Below are 16,753 nucleotides of genomic sequence, written 5' to 3'. Positions count from 1 at the left end.
TATTCTCCATCTTTCTGCTCGCAGAAGTCCTTTTTGGAGATGCACTGCTTTTAGAGATGGCTCCAAGGAGACCTCATTGTGGCCTTCCAGTGCTTGAAGGGAGCATATAACTAGGAGGGGGACGGCTGTTTGCGAGGGTGGATGGTGATAGGACAAGGGGGAATGGTTTTAAACTGGGACAGGGGAGGTTTAGGTTGGATATTAGAAGGAAGGGTGGTGACACACTGGAACAGGTTGCCCGAGGAGGCTGTGGATGCCCCATCCCTGCAGGCATCCAAGGCCAGGCTGGATGTGGCTCTGGGCAGCCTGGTCTGCTGGTTGGCAACCCAGCACATAGCAGGGGGGTTGAAACGAGGTGATCATTGTGGTCCTTTTCAACCCACGCCATTCTACAATTCTATGATAAGATTCTATGTGGACATATTGTTAAAGCCATCATTGCTTTTCTCAGTAAATTAAAAGCTTTATTTAGAGGCCTCCCAGCTTATCCTGTGCTTCTGACTCTCAAGGACCAGTGACTAATTCAGCATGGGTGTGTTATTAAATGTGACTGCTTATAATGTCATACCGACTTTGTAAGACCTACTTCTTCTGAATTATTTACAGTCACTGCAAACGTTGTCATCACAACCAAAGTTGGTTTCCATTGACCTAACAGTCTTTAATGTTTACATGGTTAGACCTCAGAAAATATATATATAATTCCTGGTGATTTGCTGTTGGATAGTTCTAAGCAAATATAGTCCTGCCTGTATTAAAAGTTGTTCCAAATCAAGCTAAAGCTCAGACAGAGCAAGCTGTTCCTCCTGCATCCCAGAAAGCCTTCAGTGTGGTATTTCTGGAATACTACTTATGGAAAGACAGGAGAGCTGGCCTTCATCTTTCTTGGCCATGCACATTGGTGCTTCAGCAAGGCAGATTTGATGTTAAGTTAGCTATCCCTTTCCCTGTGCTCAGCACATGGCTGTGTGTTCCAGAGGCAGCCCTGAACTTTTACCTGGTCTGAGCCTCACCTTACTTGCCCTTATCTTGAAACCGTTACTAAGAATGGAAAAGATGCAACTTAGTACATTTGCTAAATAGGTGATAGGTTCTCCTGGAACATTGCCACACTTGTATAAATCCAGGCTGTCCTCCTGTCCCATCACTGGAACACATTGTTAAGTGTCTAGAAAAAGAGCCCATACGTGTATATATTAATCATTGGCAAGTCTGTATCCTAAATATCAAGGCATAGCCAACACCATCTCCTTCAATCTCCATGACCTGAGAGTCACCGGAGTGAAACAGCCCACTGCCTTTTATTAGCTCCAGTGCACTGAGCATGACAGCTAAATCAAATGCCAAGTTTGGGAGAGCAATAATTCAGCTCTTGACCGAGCAATGTGCCAAATGTGTCATTCCAGTCCTCCAGAGAAACGTGACCTCATCAGAGAATCTGTCTTGCTGCACTTTAAAATGAAAGGTGTTTCCATGGAGGTCGCTGGTTATTCAGGGGTCCGAACCCTCACCACAACCTCTCTCTGTTTCCAGAGTCTTCAGCAATATGGCTTGGGAACCAGAGAGAAAATGGGAGGCCGTGTCAGTGCTTGCCCCACAGCCTCACATGTGTGTATGTTTACTTCGCTGATGAGCTGCCTTCACAGCAAAGGGAGAAAACTGGTTTTAAAAGGTCTTTTATCACTGATAGTTTGGGTAGGTTTGTGGGTTTTTTTGCCTTTTTAAGCAAAGTCCCAAAGAAATCTAATTCTTCTCTGTGGCTCTAAGAGTTGTCCTAAGCATTTCTGCTTCAGCATGACCAGCCCCTTGCTGGGGAAACCTTCCTCCTTTTCACAGGGAAATGCTGCAGTTACCATCTCCTCCTGTGCTGTGCTCTGAAAGCAAGCATTGCTCAGACAGTTGCATTGAGATTAGAGGAAGGTAACCACGAGGACTGGCTTCAGCTACCGGACTGATGTGGGCTGCAATGAAATCTATTTACTTGTAGGTTTGATGTATAAGCTCCATCACACCCCCTGAAGTATGCTCCCTTCTGCATACAAGTATTTCTGCTCTACTCATATACTACTTTGCAAGCCAAAACTATCAGAGCTGGAACTATGTTGCCTTTGAGTTTTAAACTCAGACCAGCCTATAATGCTCAGGTTATGGCATAAGGCTCACCAATGACAGTGATTTCAAAGGTATATCTTTAATATGGGGGGGAGGGGAGAGAAGAAAAAAAAAATATATAATATATTATATTATAAAAATATAATTTTTATATATTATATATATAAAAATATAAATATATAATATAAATATAAATATATAATATAAAATATATATTATAAAAATTATATTATATATAAAAAATTATACATATATATATATATATATATGTATATACCTGCAGCCAGGTGTGTGGTGGAGCTGGTTGCTCAAAGGCAAGGCTGCAAATGGCTGAAGCTGAGGGCAGCTTGCAAGGCAGATTACCCTGCCTTGAATATGAATTGTGCTTAATTCAACATCTCATCCAACACATTCCACCATCCTTTTTTTCATTTCATATTTCTCAGGAGCTTTTGAAATGCTGAAAGACAAAATATGCCAAACTAAAACAGAAGCAGAAACTATTTGAACATGGGTGAAGGCCTCATTGCCATTGAAGGTGACAAAGAACAATTTGGATGATATTTTCCATGATTCCAGTGGCCCTACAGAAGGCTCTACTGTGATCTATAGCACTGGTGTTAGGAAGAACTGTGATGCTGTCAGAAGAGAATTGTGGAGCTGTTCTACAGCATGCAGCGTTTAGCTTTCTTGCACATTAGGTATGAAAAGGAGTACATTTGTGACTTGACAGGTGTAGGGGAGCTGTTAGGTGATTGCTTGAACTGGTGATTAAGCACCTGGTGAAGGGGTGAGGCTGGCCCAGGGAGAACAGGCAGATTGCTTGCACCTGTGCTCCACCAGAAGGGGTGGGCCCACAGTGCAGCCCCCCAAGGCTCATATAAGCCTGGCCACTGGCCTGAGGGTATCTTTTGAGTTTGGGCTGCTTGTGGAGTGGGAGTGGTGTACGGCCAGAGAGCCTCATCAACAGCTGGGTGAGTTCAGCTCTTCTTTCTGTGTGTGACTGCTTGCCTATCTGTTAAGACTTTCTTCGGTATTGCTTACTGCCTGTCAGAAGCAGTTTTACTGCTTCATCAGGTGTAAATCAAGAAAGAAAAATACAGCTTCATGCTTAAAAGCTGTCTTATGCATCGTGTTCTCTTTGGAGTATGTTGCTGGTTTGTAACGTACTTTCTGGGGCCAGCAGCACCATTGCTATTGTTGTAGCCTTTTTGCTGCCGTCTTGCCTTTTTGCTGTGTTCATCTTTGTCCCTTCCTTGTTTGCTATTAGCTGCAGCAGGATGCAGATAGGGTTAGGTGCTGGCCTTTGAAAGCGAGAAGCATTAATATATAATCAACTTCCTACTCTAATGTTTTCTCATCTTCATTTGAGTCTAGGTGTATCATATGTATGGAGTGAAATCCATATAACAGATCTGCATTAATCGTAACTGCAATATAAGTGCAGTGTGTTTCCTGCCCTCTTTTGCACATGAAGGTGTGTACAAGAGGTTGAGGTGTTAGGAAATACAGCTCAGGAGCTTGTGGTAGTGATGGTGATAGGAGGCTGGTTGGACAAGATGATCTTGTAGGTTCTTTCCAGCATTGTGATTCTATGGAAGGACCAATGAAATCCACGTTCTGATGTTCTGTAGTACGCTTGGTTACATCTTCCCTCCTCATACAGGCAGGATGTGGTGAGGTGCCGATATCTTATTTTCTGCTGTCTTAGCAAGGCTTTACCTTTTTTCCCTTGGTCAGTTTGCTTTGAGCAGATGTAGTGCTTTTTCCAAGAGGCTTGAAAGCCAGAGTATGGTTAATCTGTGTGCACAGGTGGGTCTGTAGGAGCTGCAGCTGCTGGAGGGGCAGGGACAGCTCAGCTTTGCAAGATTACTCTAACGAGGCAAGGAAAGCTGAGTGTAAGTAGGGGCTAAAATCAAGTTGCAGAGAGATAAACCATTTTGGGAAGACCAGGTGGTTGTTGTGCTCAACCTGTATTACAGAGATGTTGCAGATTGCATCTGGAGTGGTACTGCAGCTTTATACTGGGCCGTGGGCCGGCTTTTTGGGTAGCTCTGGCAGGTAAAAGCTGTGTCTGCTTACTTTTCTTTCATGGGGTTGGCTGTCTTTAGTTCAACTCTTGTGTTTTTTATTATTTGCTATTATAATAGTTTGCTGTACCAAATTATTTGCCTCTATAACATATTTAAATGAACGTGGTGATTGTAGGAATAACAATCTTTACTCACAGGCTGCGTTTTTCAGATCTCTTAATGCTCCTGATGTAGTTGGGTACTGTTGGACAGTTTTCTCCCTGCCCAAGTAGGTTTTGTGTCCAGGACTGGCCACATTGTCTCACAGAAGCACTGATCCTGAGCAGGGCCTGAAGTTTTGCCTTTGTTTGGTGCTTGTTGCTCCTTCTTGACTCGGATGTTTCATTGCAGTGTACAGTCATGGTCCTCTATACCTTCCCAGTGTCTCTGCTCAGTACTGAGCAGCCCCATCCTTGTGCTGTGAGTGGGGCATTGCTCCTTATTACATTCAGGGCTTGATGCTCATCCATTTCATAGGCTGTCTGGTGAGCAGAGTTGTCCAAAATAAGAAATCTGAGTGGAAAGGAGTTAAGTATTTGTCCACTGGGAATGCAGAATGCCTTCATTTGGGTGCCAGATTAGTGTTTTGTTTTGTTTTTTGCTTATTTACAGTAATGTTTTCTATTAACTCTTCTGTTTCCTAGTTTAAGTAGAGTGAGAGCTCATTCTAAAAATATTAAAAAACAAAACTTCTTTGAGCATATAGCTTGAAATACCCTGCCACACTATTAGATCTCCTGAGAGCCAATGGCCAGTGCTATCAGCTTCCAGAAGGCAGTGGGTCATTCTGGGTACTGCTGTGGGGGGCAGTGTGTGTCTGGCACAAGGGAATAAAGCTCAGGATTGAGCCCAGAGTCAGGCAGTGACCCATTAACCTTGCTGTTCTGGGGTCACTGTGGTTGGATCTTGCAAAAACTCATCTGCATAGACAGCAAGAGAAGAGTTGTTTTTGTGTTTGTTTGTTGGGTGTTTTTTAAAGCTCTGTGCACTCGGGGTAGGAAAGTGGCCTTGAAGAGCTGGCCGTTTAGAGGTCACTCCTTTGGGGAAGTGAACTGGTGTTTACTGTGGGTACCCAACCAGCCCTGGGTGCAGAGAGGCAGTGTCCTATGGGATGGCTGAGAGACAGGCAGGTACCTGGAGAGCAGCTGGAAGGGATTTGGGCAGGCAGCAGGATGCTGGCAGTGTGCTGCTAAGATGGATCAAGTTGTGTTGGTGCTTTTGTCCTAGTACTAATGGGAGGGGTTCCTACCCAAGCCTGCAATAGTAGGTGCAGGTAGTTCTTGAATACATGTGGATAAATTGATAAATGATAAAGAGCTGCCTCTGAGAAACAACTGTTACCAGATGGAGGGCTTGTGGAATAAGATGAGCCGCCAGCCCAATTAAGGACCTCTGGTGAGATTTGTCTATCACAGGCTGCTCGGTCAAGGAGAGCATGTTGATGAGACCCTCTCGTGTGAACCACGGGAGGCATCAAGCTTTCAGGCTCTTATATTGATGGGTGATTTCAACCACCCAGACATTCACTGAGCAAACAAAATAGTGAGCTGAAAGCAATCTAGGAGACTACTGGATTGAACTGAGGATAACTTCCTTAAGGTCTCTTCCAGTGTAAGGCTTCTATGATGCAGAGATTGTAATTTCAGTTGTAAAACTTAATGTGTGAAGACAGAAATTCATTTTGCTGTGATGAAACATCTAGGATATAAATGCTGATGGTAGAGAGGGTGTGCCAAGCCTTACCTGTTCCCTTTCAGTTACTTCACTTCTCAGTTTTTATGTATTTATTTTCAATGAGCACAGTGACTGTGCTTTCCTTGGAGCTTCTCAGGGAATTTGCTGCTGAGAGACAGAAAAGACCCTTGGCGTTGTTTCAGACTTTTTTGGATTAAATGTTTCCATTTGCTAATGACTTACCTCCTCATTAAGCTAGCAGTGGATTCACAGCAGCTTTTCTGATTTAGTGGTGGCCCGTGTAGCCAAATTGTTTTCTGCTGCAGTGCATCTTTATTGCTATTGTGTTTGGTTTGTTTTGTTTTACCTAAATTTCTGCATAACCAACTGTGCAAGGAATTTGAGGTAAAAGACCATGAAATAGAGCAAATCTCTCTGAATCCTGAATGCTGCTGTTCTCTGCAAGAATTTGAAGGGCAGTAGCTGGAAGGAGGCCTGGCGAGCTGAGAGAGGGCAGAGCAGATCTAAGAAGGCAGGATCTTGAGCTTCAGGCATCAAAGGAAACAACTCCAGAAGTACAGAGTGTGTTACCAACAGCAATGAAAACAGCCACAATGACCAAGCTGTGCAAAAGATGATGATCAGGATGAGTTTTATTCCAGTGGATGCAGTCTGAGAAGTGCTGCCTTAGGATTCTGAAAGAGCAGGATTTTGCACAGGAAAGCCTCAGCTGGGGTGAGTTTCATCTTCCTGGCTGGCAGGACTGGTATCCTCACTTGTGTACTTCAGTCTTTCAGCAGCTTTTGTTGTTGTTGTTGCTTTTCTGCAAGAGCACTGGTAACAGAAATAGGAATACTTAAAAATAACTAGGTTTATGAGCAGATAGGAATTAGTAATTTCCACAAGTTTATTCTTGCTAGCAGGACCTCTTGCCCCTGGATTCTGCACCATGGGTGTAGTCTGAATGTCTGGGAAGGGTGATGCAGAGAAAGCCAAGGCAGTGACCTCCCGGTGCGGGTGGTTCTGTTTGTACCAAGCTGAATTTGTGTGTGAAACTTCATATTTTTCAACACAACCTTTGGTTGTTCAAGTGAAAAATCTGCTTTGTTACTGCTTGAATGCAGCACAGTGTTTGGATTAGTCCCAGAGGAGCAAGCTGTAAGCAGGTAGAGAAGCTGGATCCTTTGAAGAAACCTTGTTTGTGTATGATTACACTGTTGTTTTCCAGAGCAGGAGAGAGGAAGTTTTGTCTGCTGCCTGCGTGGCCTTCTGTGATCTGCTTTTGGAGGTGCTCTAATTCTATGTACCTAGATGGTTTGCTCAGCGTGAAGTAGCCTGGGTGCCTGGGGGAGGGAGTGAGCGGCTTGCACTCAAGCAAAAGATTTCTATAAGTAAGGGTGTTAATGAGGTCACGGAGCAGTGGAGGTATCATTAATTGAGCCTCATAGGCAGCCCATTTAGCACCTGTAGATGTGCTACTGCTGCTGTAGGGAAGGTGAAGCCCAGCATTTCTCCACAGTTCCCAGACGGATATGTGGACTTTCTTTTTAGAAGCGGTGCAGCTACTTGTATCAAGAACGCAACCTCTGTGTCATTCAGATTACATCTGAAGCGCACTGGGTAATGAGGCTCTGATTGGCATTCATTAGTTGGGACAGCACCAGCCTTCCTGCTTAAATCGGGGATTCAGCCTCTCATCCCTCTTGATTCTTTGTGGTTGGCAGGGGAGAATTTCGCAAGCCATTCAGACTTTGATTTAATCTTTTTGAAGAGTACTTATGGGCAACTGAGAAATCAGTGTAAAGCTGTTTAGTAAAATAGAAGCAGCTTTCTGAATGGAGGTTCTCATGGAAAAAATGCCATGTAACCTTTCCTTAGCTTTAAAGAATGCTAACAAAGATCTTCCAGAAGATCCTGAACCAGCAGCGCTCCCATCCCCAGGAATAACAGAGTATGCTCCCTGACTATATGTACCATTGGAACACACAGCTGGAGGCATCTATGACCATTGCTGGGGATCTAACAACACTTAAAGCCTGCCCAGGGCTGCTTGGGCCCAAAGATACTGCTACAAGGTCTTGACACGCATCTGTTTCTTCTTTACCCCTTTCTGAGAACGTGCTTTTTTCAGTCATGATAGGTTCTTTATTGCCTTTTGTATTTGCTTCTGTCTTTTCTCTTTTGACTACTACTTGGTGCTGTGCACTGCCTTACCTGTTTCCTTCTATGGAAGGAAGTCTGTAGGCAGAGTGCCATCACCGAGAGCCTTTCTCTAAGAGAAAAGGGGTTCTTCTCATCTCCATCAACAGTGCTGCTTCCCATCACAGTGCTGTTTGACTCATGGTTAGAGTTTGTTGGCAGGCGTTAGGAAAGCATTAATGAAAATCGTCATTGAGGATGTATCCCTAAGTACTTGATTTTAGAAGCAATATATACCTGTTTTAATTCTTCACTTAGAATTAAGGTGGCTTCTAGCTGTGGATTTGCTTAATATTTTTTTACCACTTATTCAGTTCCTTTAAACAGACAATTAGCTTCAGGCCTGATTACATTTCTTTTCCAGGTGTTTTTTTACCAGGGTTTACATATATCCATCTGTGTTTGTGAGCTCCATAAGAAAACAATGGGCTTTGTAACAAATTGAGTCAAATCTGTTTTCCTTTTTGGCTTTGTAGCAAGTGTCAGAAGGTTTGTAAGTTGACATGGCAGCCCAGAGTGCTCTTCTCACCACCATGGCAGTCTGTCCCTGTGTAGACCTTCCCTTTCACTGTCTGTTCCATTTCACGAAGCTCAGGATGCTTCTGTAAGAGTATCTGAATTATCTCAGTTGGATCTTAGTAAATGTAGAAGGATTTGTGCTAAGAGAAAGCAGCCAGCATTACCGTTCAGCTTTGTCTGATGCACAGAAAAAGGTTTGGAGGAAACAAATGGACCTTATCGAGTTCATACAATCTGGGGCACGGAGTTGCTCTGGTAGCAAGTCAGCATCAAATGGCTTCTTAGAAAGTCCCTCCCTGTTGCCCCCCTTGTGCCTTAGTCTTGCTTTCAGGATGGAGCAGTGAGGGATTAATGTTGGCGGAATTACTTAGTTGCATTCTGTGAAATGGGCAAGAATAACGTTTTCCCAATTTTTCATCCCTGTAGGACATCTCTGTGACGGTGCAGCGGACTTTGATGCAGCATGAAGAGGGCTCAGAAGTTCATGTAAGTTTGCATCTTACGAATGCAAATGTGTTTTTTCTCTTTTTGAGAGCACAGAGGGAGTCTGGATGGAGTGATTGCGTGTCGCTGACTGTGCTGTGCTGTCTTTGGGGATGTTTGTAGAGGCTATGGATATTGCAGGGTGGGGGCCTGCTTTCCCACCACCCCAGTGAAGGCAGACCAGAAGGCCTGCAAGGTCCATGAGTGTCATCAGGGCCCTAACATCAAGGGATCGAGACCTTAACACAGGTTTTGTTGAGCTCTTGGTCATTAATGTATTGGTTCTTACATGCTTTAACACACCTGTTCTGCATCTGAAAAATAGCTAAGCTGAATATTAATGCATGGTGAGGACAGCTTTGCCTGTGGTAATTGCACAGCTGATTTCAGATGTGTAAGGCCATAGGAAGTTACTAAAGCGTAGCTGACATGTTATAATGGTAGGTTGGTGCTGTATTGATTGCCATTCTTGCTGTTTAAGATAAGGCCAAATATACTGCACCTACCCTGTTGTTTCAGTCTGATGTAGCCCATTTAGGTTGATTTTACATATTTCTATTGGTAATAGCTTCATTTTATAAGCTATAGTGGAAAGAATAATGAAGCTATTAACAGTACACCTTAATCTATGTCCAATACGTGCACAAAAATCAAAGTGGAATTATCTGAGGCTACGTTCTGTTGTAGTTCCTGGATATTTTGACACGGACCTGAATGTTTTTATCTTATTGTTATAGACTGACTAAGCAAGTCAGCTTGATTTTATTTTGGCTTAGTGTGGCTTTTTGTAGGAGTGGAAATGCTTTGTTTGTGAGCACGATGGATGTGAGATGGCCTGCTGCATGTTTTAGTGAAGGTCCAAGAAAGATGTTCAGCTTGAAAAAGAACATCAGTGGCTGGAGCAGTGCTGTAAAATCTGTCAGTGCAAACTGCAGCAGAGCGTAGCATTGGGGGCTTGCAAAGTTTTGTTGGATTAATCTATAAATCCATATAATTACCTGGAAGGCTTTCAATAGAGGGAATAATTAGAGGAAATTCCAATTGCTAAAATTATATTTAATGTTCCTGGCTATTTCTGGTACTTTATTTTCTTTTATTCACTGCCCTCTAGAGGTCTTGCAAATGAAATTAGTATAAGAGGAAACGAGGTTGCGGCAGTGACTGTCTCGGGCTGATGCTGCTATGCAATGGCTTGTACAACCCTTTAAGGTAATTGCTTTGGTACTCCTAGAGCTAAATGAAGTTTCCCACCTTTGCTAGGAAGGAAAAATATATATATTTACAATGGGAGTAATTGTGATTTTTAACACAGTTGACTGCTAATGCCAGTTTTCAGGGGTGTAAAAACAGCTATGTGGCATTTCAGGTGCCTGCTTTATTACAGCAGTAAGATGGCTTAAAGTTACCAGTGCATCACATGTTTGTCCACTTAGGTTTTTTTTTAACTTCATTAAAAGCATGTTTTGGGGGAGAGATTATGCATGAGCTCTCCTGCCTGCTTTCAGGAATTAGTTGTGTCCTAGCTCTCATGCTGCCATCAAGGACCTTCTGGGAAAGGCAGGTGGGCAGCAGTGTGATATGACCAAGTAAGCCTCACTTGCTGAAGCAACTTATCTGAAAGTAGAAGTGCTATCTCTAAAATACATGAGGGTTTCAATGCAAGCTTTGCTGCATGCATCAGTGCTTGGTAGCAGCCTAACAAATGAATATAAATGTGTATTTAAGTCTTTCACCCTTAGTTCACTGGAAGGTGTCGTGCACATTGCTCAGCACGAGTGCCTGCAGTCCTATTTCTTAGCACGTTAAGGAAATGCAAGTGCTTCTTGGTTTGCTTTTATTGAGTAAAGCTGCTTTCTTCTCCCTGCATGTTATGGGGGTGGATAGTGACAGGACAAGGAGGAATGGTTTTAAACTGAGATGGGGGAGGTTTAGGTTGGATATTAGGAAGCTTTTCACCCAGAGGGTGGTGACGCACTGGAACAGGTTACCCAAGGAGGCTGTGGATGCCCCATCCCTGCAGGCATTCAAGGCCAGGCTGGATTTGGCTCTGGGCAGCCTGGTCTAGTGGTTGGTGACCCTGTACTCAGCAGGTGGGCTGAAATGAGATGATCATAATGTTCCTTTTCAATGCAGGCCATTCTTCAATTCTCTATGCTTTTTTGTAAGGTGGTTTTTTAGGGTGTTTCTTAGAGTGAAGCAAGTGGTAGCTGCTTGGAGCAACCCTTCCCCTGGCTGAAGGAGACAAGATGTGGGGAGAGTGCAGCCCTGCTGTGACACTGGGGCTTGCTGCAGCATGCACAACCAGCAAGTATACCAGAGGGGTTATTTGCATGGACTGAATGTGCTTCTGGTTGAAACAGTTGGTGCTGAGGACCTGCTGTCTCTGCCTAGAGGGCGCAGGTTTCATGTGGACTGGATCTAACCTTGTTCCATATGTGGCTGGGCACAGAAGGATGCATCTCCCAGCTTTTGAAGCTGACTGCTTAGGAGTCCAGTTGTTGTGCTCCCAGAGCTCAGTGCAGTGCACACTCTCATGCTCCACGTAGGGGTGGCAGTGATGGCCTCAGAAGCACTCAGCTGGCCAGAACTGCCACTCTCCTGTGAAGGCATCCTTGATTCATCAGTATCTCTGTCTTAAAGATTAATCGTGGATCCCTGATGCTGTTATTATATAGCCACTGTAGTTTTATATTTGATAGTTATCTCCATGATTTGTCTCTCCATAACATCCATAAATTTATTTTCCCAGTTCAAGATTCAGTTATGGGTAGCTTTATAGACTTGGAATTTAACTCTAGTTCAAATGTAAATCTCAGCACTGGGCAATTCTTACCCCATGTGGATTTACTCCTTAATTTTAATCTCAATTGGAGATAATCTAATCAGTTATTGCAAGTCAACAGTGGTACAAGTAAAGCCAAGGAGGTAACTGAGTTGGTTTTATTCATCAGCGCTTGCTGCTCATGTGGACACCCAGGGTCGGCTTTGTTGTGTTTTTGAAACATGGTTTTGGTAGTTGGATATGGGAAATTAATGTATGTAGATCTGCAGCTTTGTGGTGTTCTTGCTGATCTTCCAGTTGATAGGAGGTTTGGTGCACTGCAGGAGAACTGCTCCTTCTTGGTGTCCAAGTCCTGAAGCACAAATAAGCCATCAGAAATTGTCTCTTCCAGCAATGTGTTTTCTTAGTGATGAGATTGGTGAGGTTTTAAACAAGGAGGGACCTCTGAAGCACTTGACTTCTTACAGGAGCTTATGGTTGCGATGATGAGCATAAAGGAAATGTAAATAACACAGGGAGAGTTACAGGTAAGAACAGCACAAAAAGATTAAAAAAGATCAGGCAAATAAATTCAGAGTGTGCAAACGGGAGAGAAGTTAGTGCTTGTGAGTTGTAGAACCTTTGGAAGGTGGGAAAACTACTTAGTTCAGTGTCTTTCCATATAGCTGGGCTATACTTCAGCAGCTGCTGTTTGGTGATACCCACTGCTATCCTGACCTCTTAGTATCCTGGTTGCTCTGTCTGAGCCTATGCAGTGACAGCACCAGGTGAGGTCAGCTCCCAAATCCTAGTGCAGTTCTGTTACCTCCCCAGTGGCTGCATTTATGTGCCTACGCTTCTTGTCATTTTACTTAAGTAAATCCATTATGGAACCATTGCTGTAGTTGCAATAAATTGATGCCTTGGCAGTAGTGTACTTACTCTCTGTTTTGATGTGCTATGCTCGCGCAGATACTGAGTACGCAAGTGCCTGTAATAGAGGGAAGAATGTTCCCATGTTCCTTGTCAGAGTATACTGGTCATCCTGGAGGGAGACACAGTATTTATCTTTGCCTATGGGCTTATTGGCATGTGCTAATCTATAACTTAAAGCTTTGTTATCTCATATCCACGTATTCTTACACTGACATGAAATACATTAGGTAAGTATGGTTCTGGTAGATCTCTGATCTCTTGGACCTGATACTTCCTTAGGGAGGACAGTGCTTCAGTTGGCAGAGTGAGCCAGGCACTATTGGGAGCACTACTGAGAGCCTTCCAGGGCTGTGGATACAGAGCAGCTGCAGGTATCAGTATGGGGGCTGGGGCTCTCCTTTATTCTGATCAGTTGTAGAGGCAGAAGTAAAAAACAATAATATTAAAATAAAGGTTTCCAAACATGTCACGGGGTTCTCTCTAGAGCTCCCTCGTGACAAGGGAACAAACCCAGGGGAGCAGGAACAAAAGTACCTCTCTTCCCTAACAGCGCGGTGCGGCGCGGCCCGGCCACGTGCGCTCCGGGAGAGGGGACGGGAAGGGAGACCGCGAATGGGTCTGGGAGGAAAAAAAAAACGAAGAAAGGATGATCTGAGAACGAACGGGAGTTTAATAAACCCAGTAACACTAAACAACAACGAGAGAGTTTCAACAATGAGAAAACCAAATCCTAATCTCACCGACGGGCTGTGGGAGGCGGGAAACTCCGACCACGCTGTCTCCTCGCCGGGCGCCGGGGAGAGAGAGAGCCCGTCCCCTTCCCGACCTCCCCTCCGGTGCCGCTCCCCACATGCCCATTTAAGGCAGCCCACAGAAAAAAAAACTTGTCCCCTTAACTCCCATTATCCTACATGATGTTTTGATGTGGAATACCAACACCAACCAAATTATAAAACCATAACATTCCACCCCTTATTCCACATCACTACATCATGCTTAATCAACATATAAACAGAACAGTAGTTAACATGCATTACATATGTACATACATAGATATATATACACACATGGAATCACAGGCTGCACTCCCCCAGCATCAGATTTTCCTGTGGCACACACTGAACATCCCCATCCTTCTGCATCACCCACCAAGTGCACCCAGGTCCCTGTGCAAAAACAGTTCCGCGGAGGGGTCTCCCCTTTCCAGAGGCTGGGAGAACCCAAACCGCTTTTCCCAGTATACTCTTTACATGCACCACAGGGACCTTGTCTCCCTCCACGGTATGCAGGGAGTTGGACTGCGTAGGGCCGTCTCGGTTGGCTGATCCTCGGGTGTTTACCAGCCAGGTGGCTTCTGCTAGATGTTTCTCCCAGTTCTTAAATGTTCCACCACCCATCGCTTTCAGCGTGGTTTTCAGCAAACGGTTGTGGCGCTCGATCTTACCAGCAGCCGGTGCATGGTAGGGGATGTGATAGATCCACTCTATGCCATGTTCTTTGGCCCAAGTGCTCACCAGTGAATTTTTGAAGTGAGACCCGTTGTCTGATTCGATCCTCTCTGGGGTGCCATGTCGCCACAGGATTTGTGTTTCCAGACCTAGTATGGTGTTTCTGGCAGTGGCATGGGGTACCGCATATGTCTCGAGCCACCCAGTGGTTACCTCCACCATGGTGAGTACATAATGCTTACCATTACGAGTCTTTGGCAGGGTGATGTAATCAATCTGCCATGCCTCCCCATATTTATACTTTTCCCATCGCCCTTCCCCCCAGAGAGGTCTCACCCTCTTGGCCTGTTTGATCATGGCACAGGTGTCACAGTCATGGATAATGTGCGCAATAGCGTCCATAGTTATGTCCACCCCTCGGTCTCTAGCCCACTTATGTGTTGCATCTCTGCCTTGATGGCCTGAGGTTTCATGGGCCCACCGAGCTAGGAATAACTCTCCCTTATTCTGCCAGTCCAGGTCTATCTGGGCCACCTCAATTCTGGCAGCTCGATCTACTTGGTGGTTATTTTGTTGCTCCTCTGTCGCTCGACTCTTGGGCACATGGGCGTCTACATGACGCACCTTTAGGGCCATATTCTTTGTTCGGGCAGAGATGTCCTTCCATAGTTCAGCGGCCCAAACAGGTTTACCCTTCCGCTGCCAGTTGTTTTCTTCCCATTGCTGCAGCCACCCCCATAATGCATTGGCCACCATCCATGAGTCAGTATAGAGGTAAAGCACTGGCCATCTCTCCCGCTCAGCAATGTCTAGGGCCAGCTGGACAGCCTTTACCTCTGCAAATTGGCTTGATTCTCCTCTTCCTTCCGTGGCCTCTGCAACTTGTCGTGTGGGGCTCCACACAGCAGCCTTCCATCTGCGATGTTTCCCAACAAGGCGGCACGATCCATCAGTGAAAAGGGCAAACTTCTTTTCATCTTCCGGAAGTTCGTTGTATGGTGGGGCTTCTTTGGCGCGTGACACCTCTTCTGCCGGTGGTGTTCCAAACTTTTTACCTTCAGGCCAGTCCATGATCACCTCTAGGATTCCTGGACGGCTGAGGTTTCCCATCCGGGCCCGCTGTGTGATTAATGCAACCCACTTACTCCATGTGGCATCTGTGGCATGGTGGGTGGAGGGAACCTACCCTTTAAACATCCAGTTCAGCACCGGCAGTCGAGGTGCCAGGAGAAGCTGCGTTTCGGTGCCGATTACCTCAGAGGCAGCCCGGACCCCTTCATATGCGGCTAAGATCTCCTTCTCAGTTGGAGTGTAGCTCTCTTCCGACCCCCTATATGCTCTACTCCAAAATCCCAGGGGTCGGCCTCGGGTCTCATCTGAGGTTCTCTGCCACAAACTCCAAGTGGGACCTTTCTCCCCAGCAGCAGTGTAAAGGATGTTCTTCACATCCTGTCCCATTCGTACTGGCCCTAGGGCCACAGCACGGGCTATCTCTTGCTTAATTTGCTCAAAGGCCTGCTGCTGTTCAGGACCCCACGCGAAGTTATTCTTCTTTCGGGTCACCTGATAGAGGGGGCTCACAATGAGGCTATAATTTGGGATGTGCATCCTCCAAAAGCCCACCACACCCAGAAAGGACTGTGTCTCTTTTTTGTCAGTGGGTGCAGACATAGCAGTAATTTTGTCAATCACATCTGTTGGGATGTGACGACGCCCATCTTGCCATTTCACCCCTAGAAACTGAATTTCTTGGGCAGGTCCTTTCACTTTGTCTCTCTTAATAGCGAAACCAGCAGACAGGAGGATTTGGATTATCCGCTCTCCTTTTTTAAAAACCTCCATTGCTGTATCACCCCACACAACGATATCATCAATATACTGCAGGTGCTCTGGAGCACCGCCCTGTTCCAACGTGGCTTGGATCAGCCCATGGCAAATGGTTGGGCTGTGTTTCCACCCCTGGGGCAAACGGTTCCAGGTGTACTGAACACCCCTCCAAGTAAAGGCAAACTGTGGCCTGCACTCTGTGGCCAAAGGGACAGAAAAGAACGCATTGGCAATATCAATGGTGGCATACCATTTTGCCTCTTTCGATTCCAGTTCATACTGGAGTTCCAACATGTCTGGCACAGCAGCGCTCAATGGGGGTGTGACCTCATTAAGGCCACGATAGTCCACTGTCAGCCTCCATTCTCCACTGGCTTTACGCACTGGCCATATGGGGCTGTTGAAGGGTGAATGGGTTTTACAAATTACTCCCTGACTTTCTAGTTGTTGAATTAGTCTATGGATGGGGAGCAAGGAATCCCTATTAGTACGGTACTGTCGTCTGTGTACCGTTCTCATGGCAATTGGTACCCTTTGTTCTTCCACCTGTAATAAGCCCACAGCAGACGGGTCCCCTGATAGGCCAGGCAAATCAGACAGCTGCTTAATGTTGTCTGTTTCTATAGCAGCTATTCCAAAAGCCCATCGGTATCCCTTGGGGTCCTTGAAATGTCCCCTTTTTAGGTAATCTATCCCAAGTATGCAGGGAGCCCCCTGGCCAG

At 45.3% G+C, this 16,753-nt stretch overlaps 1 protein-coding gene across 10 annotated transcripts in view; it reads left to right on the top strand.

The window, feature by feature from the left end:
- The window catches only part of PCDH15 (protocadherin related 15), a 597,589-nt gene that overhangs the window by 235,293 nt on the left and 345,543 nt on the right, over nt 1-16,753 (top strand). For all 10 annotated transcript variants that reach the window (XR_011904016.1, XM_072339847.1, XM_072339849.1 and 7 more), the window contains one exon: nt 9,003-9,062. The gene's annotated coding sequence lies outside the window, so the exon portion shown is untranslated. The remainder of the gene's footprint in view (nt 1-9,002; nt 9,063-16,753) is intronic.

The sequence above is a fragment of the Excalfactoria chinensis genome, chromosome 6 (assembly GCF_039878825.1).
Source record: "Excalfactoria chinensis isolate bCotChi1 chromosome 6, bCotChi1.hap2, whole genome shotgun sequence".
Lineage (NCBI taxonomy): Eukaryota > Metazoa > Chordata > Aves > Galliformes > Phasianidae > Excalfactoria > Excalfactoria chinensis.
Note: the sequence above shows the minus strand (reverse complement) of the source record. Positions and strands in the feature narration are given on the sequence as shown.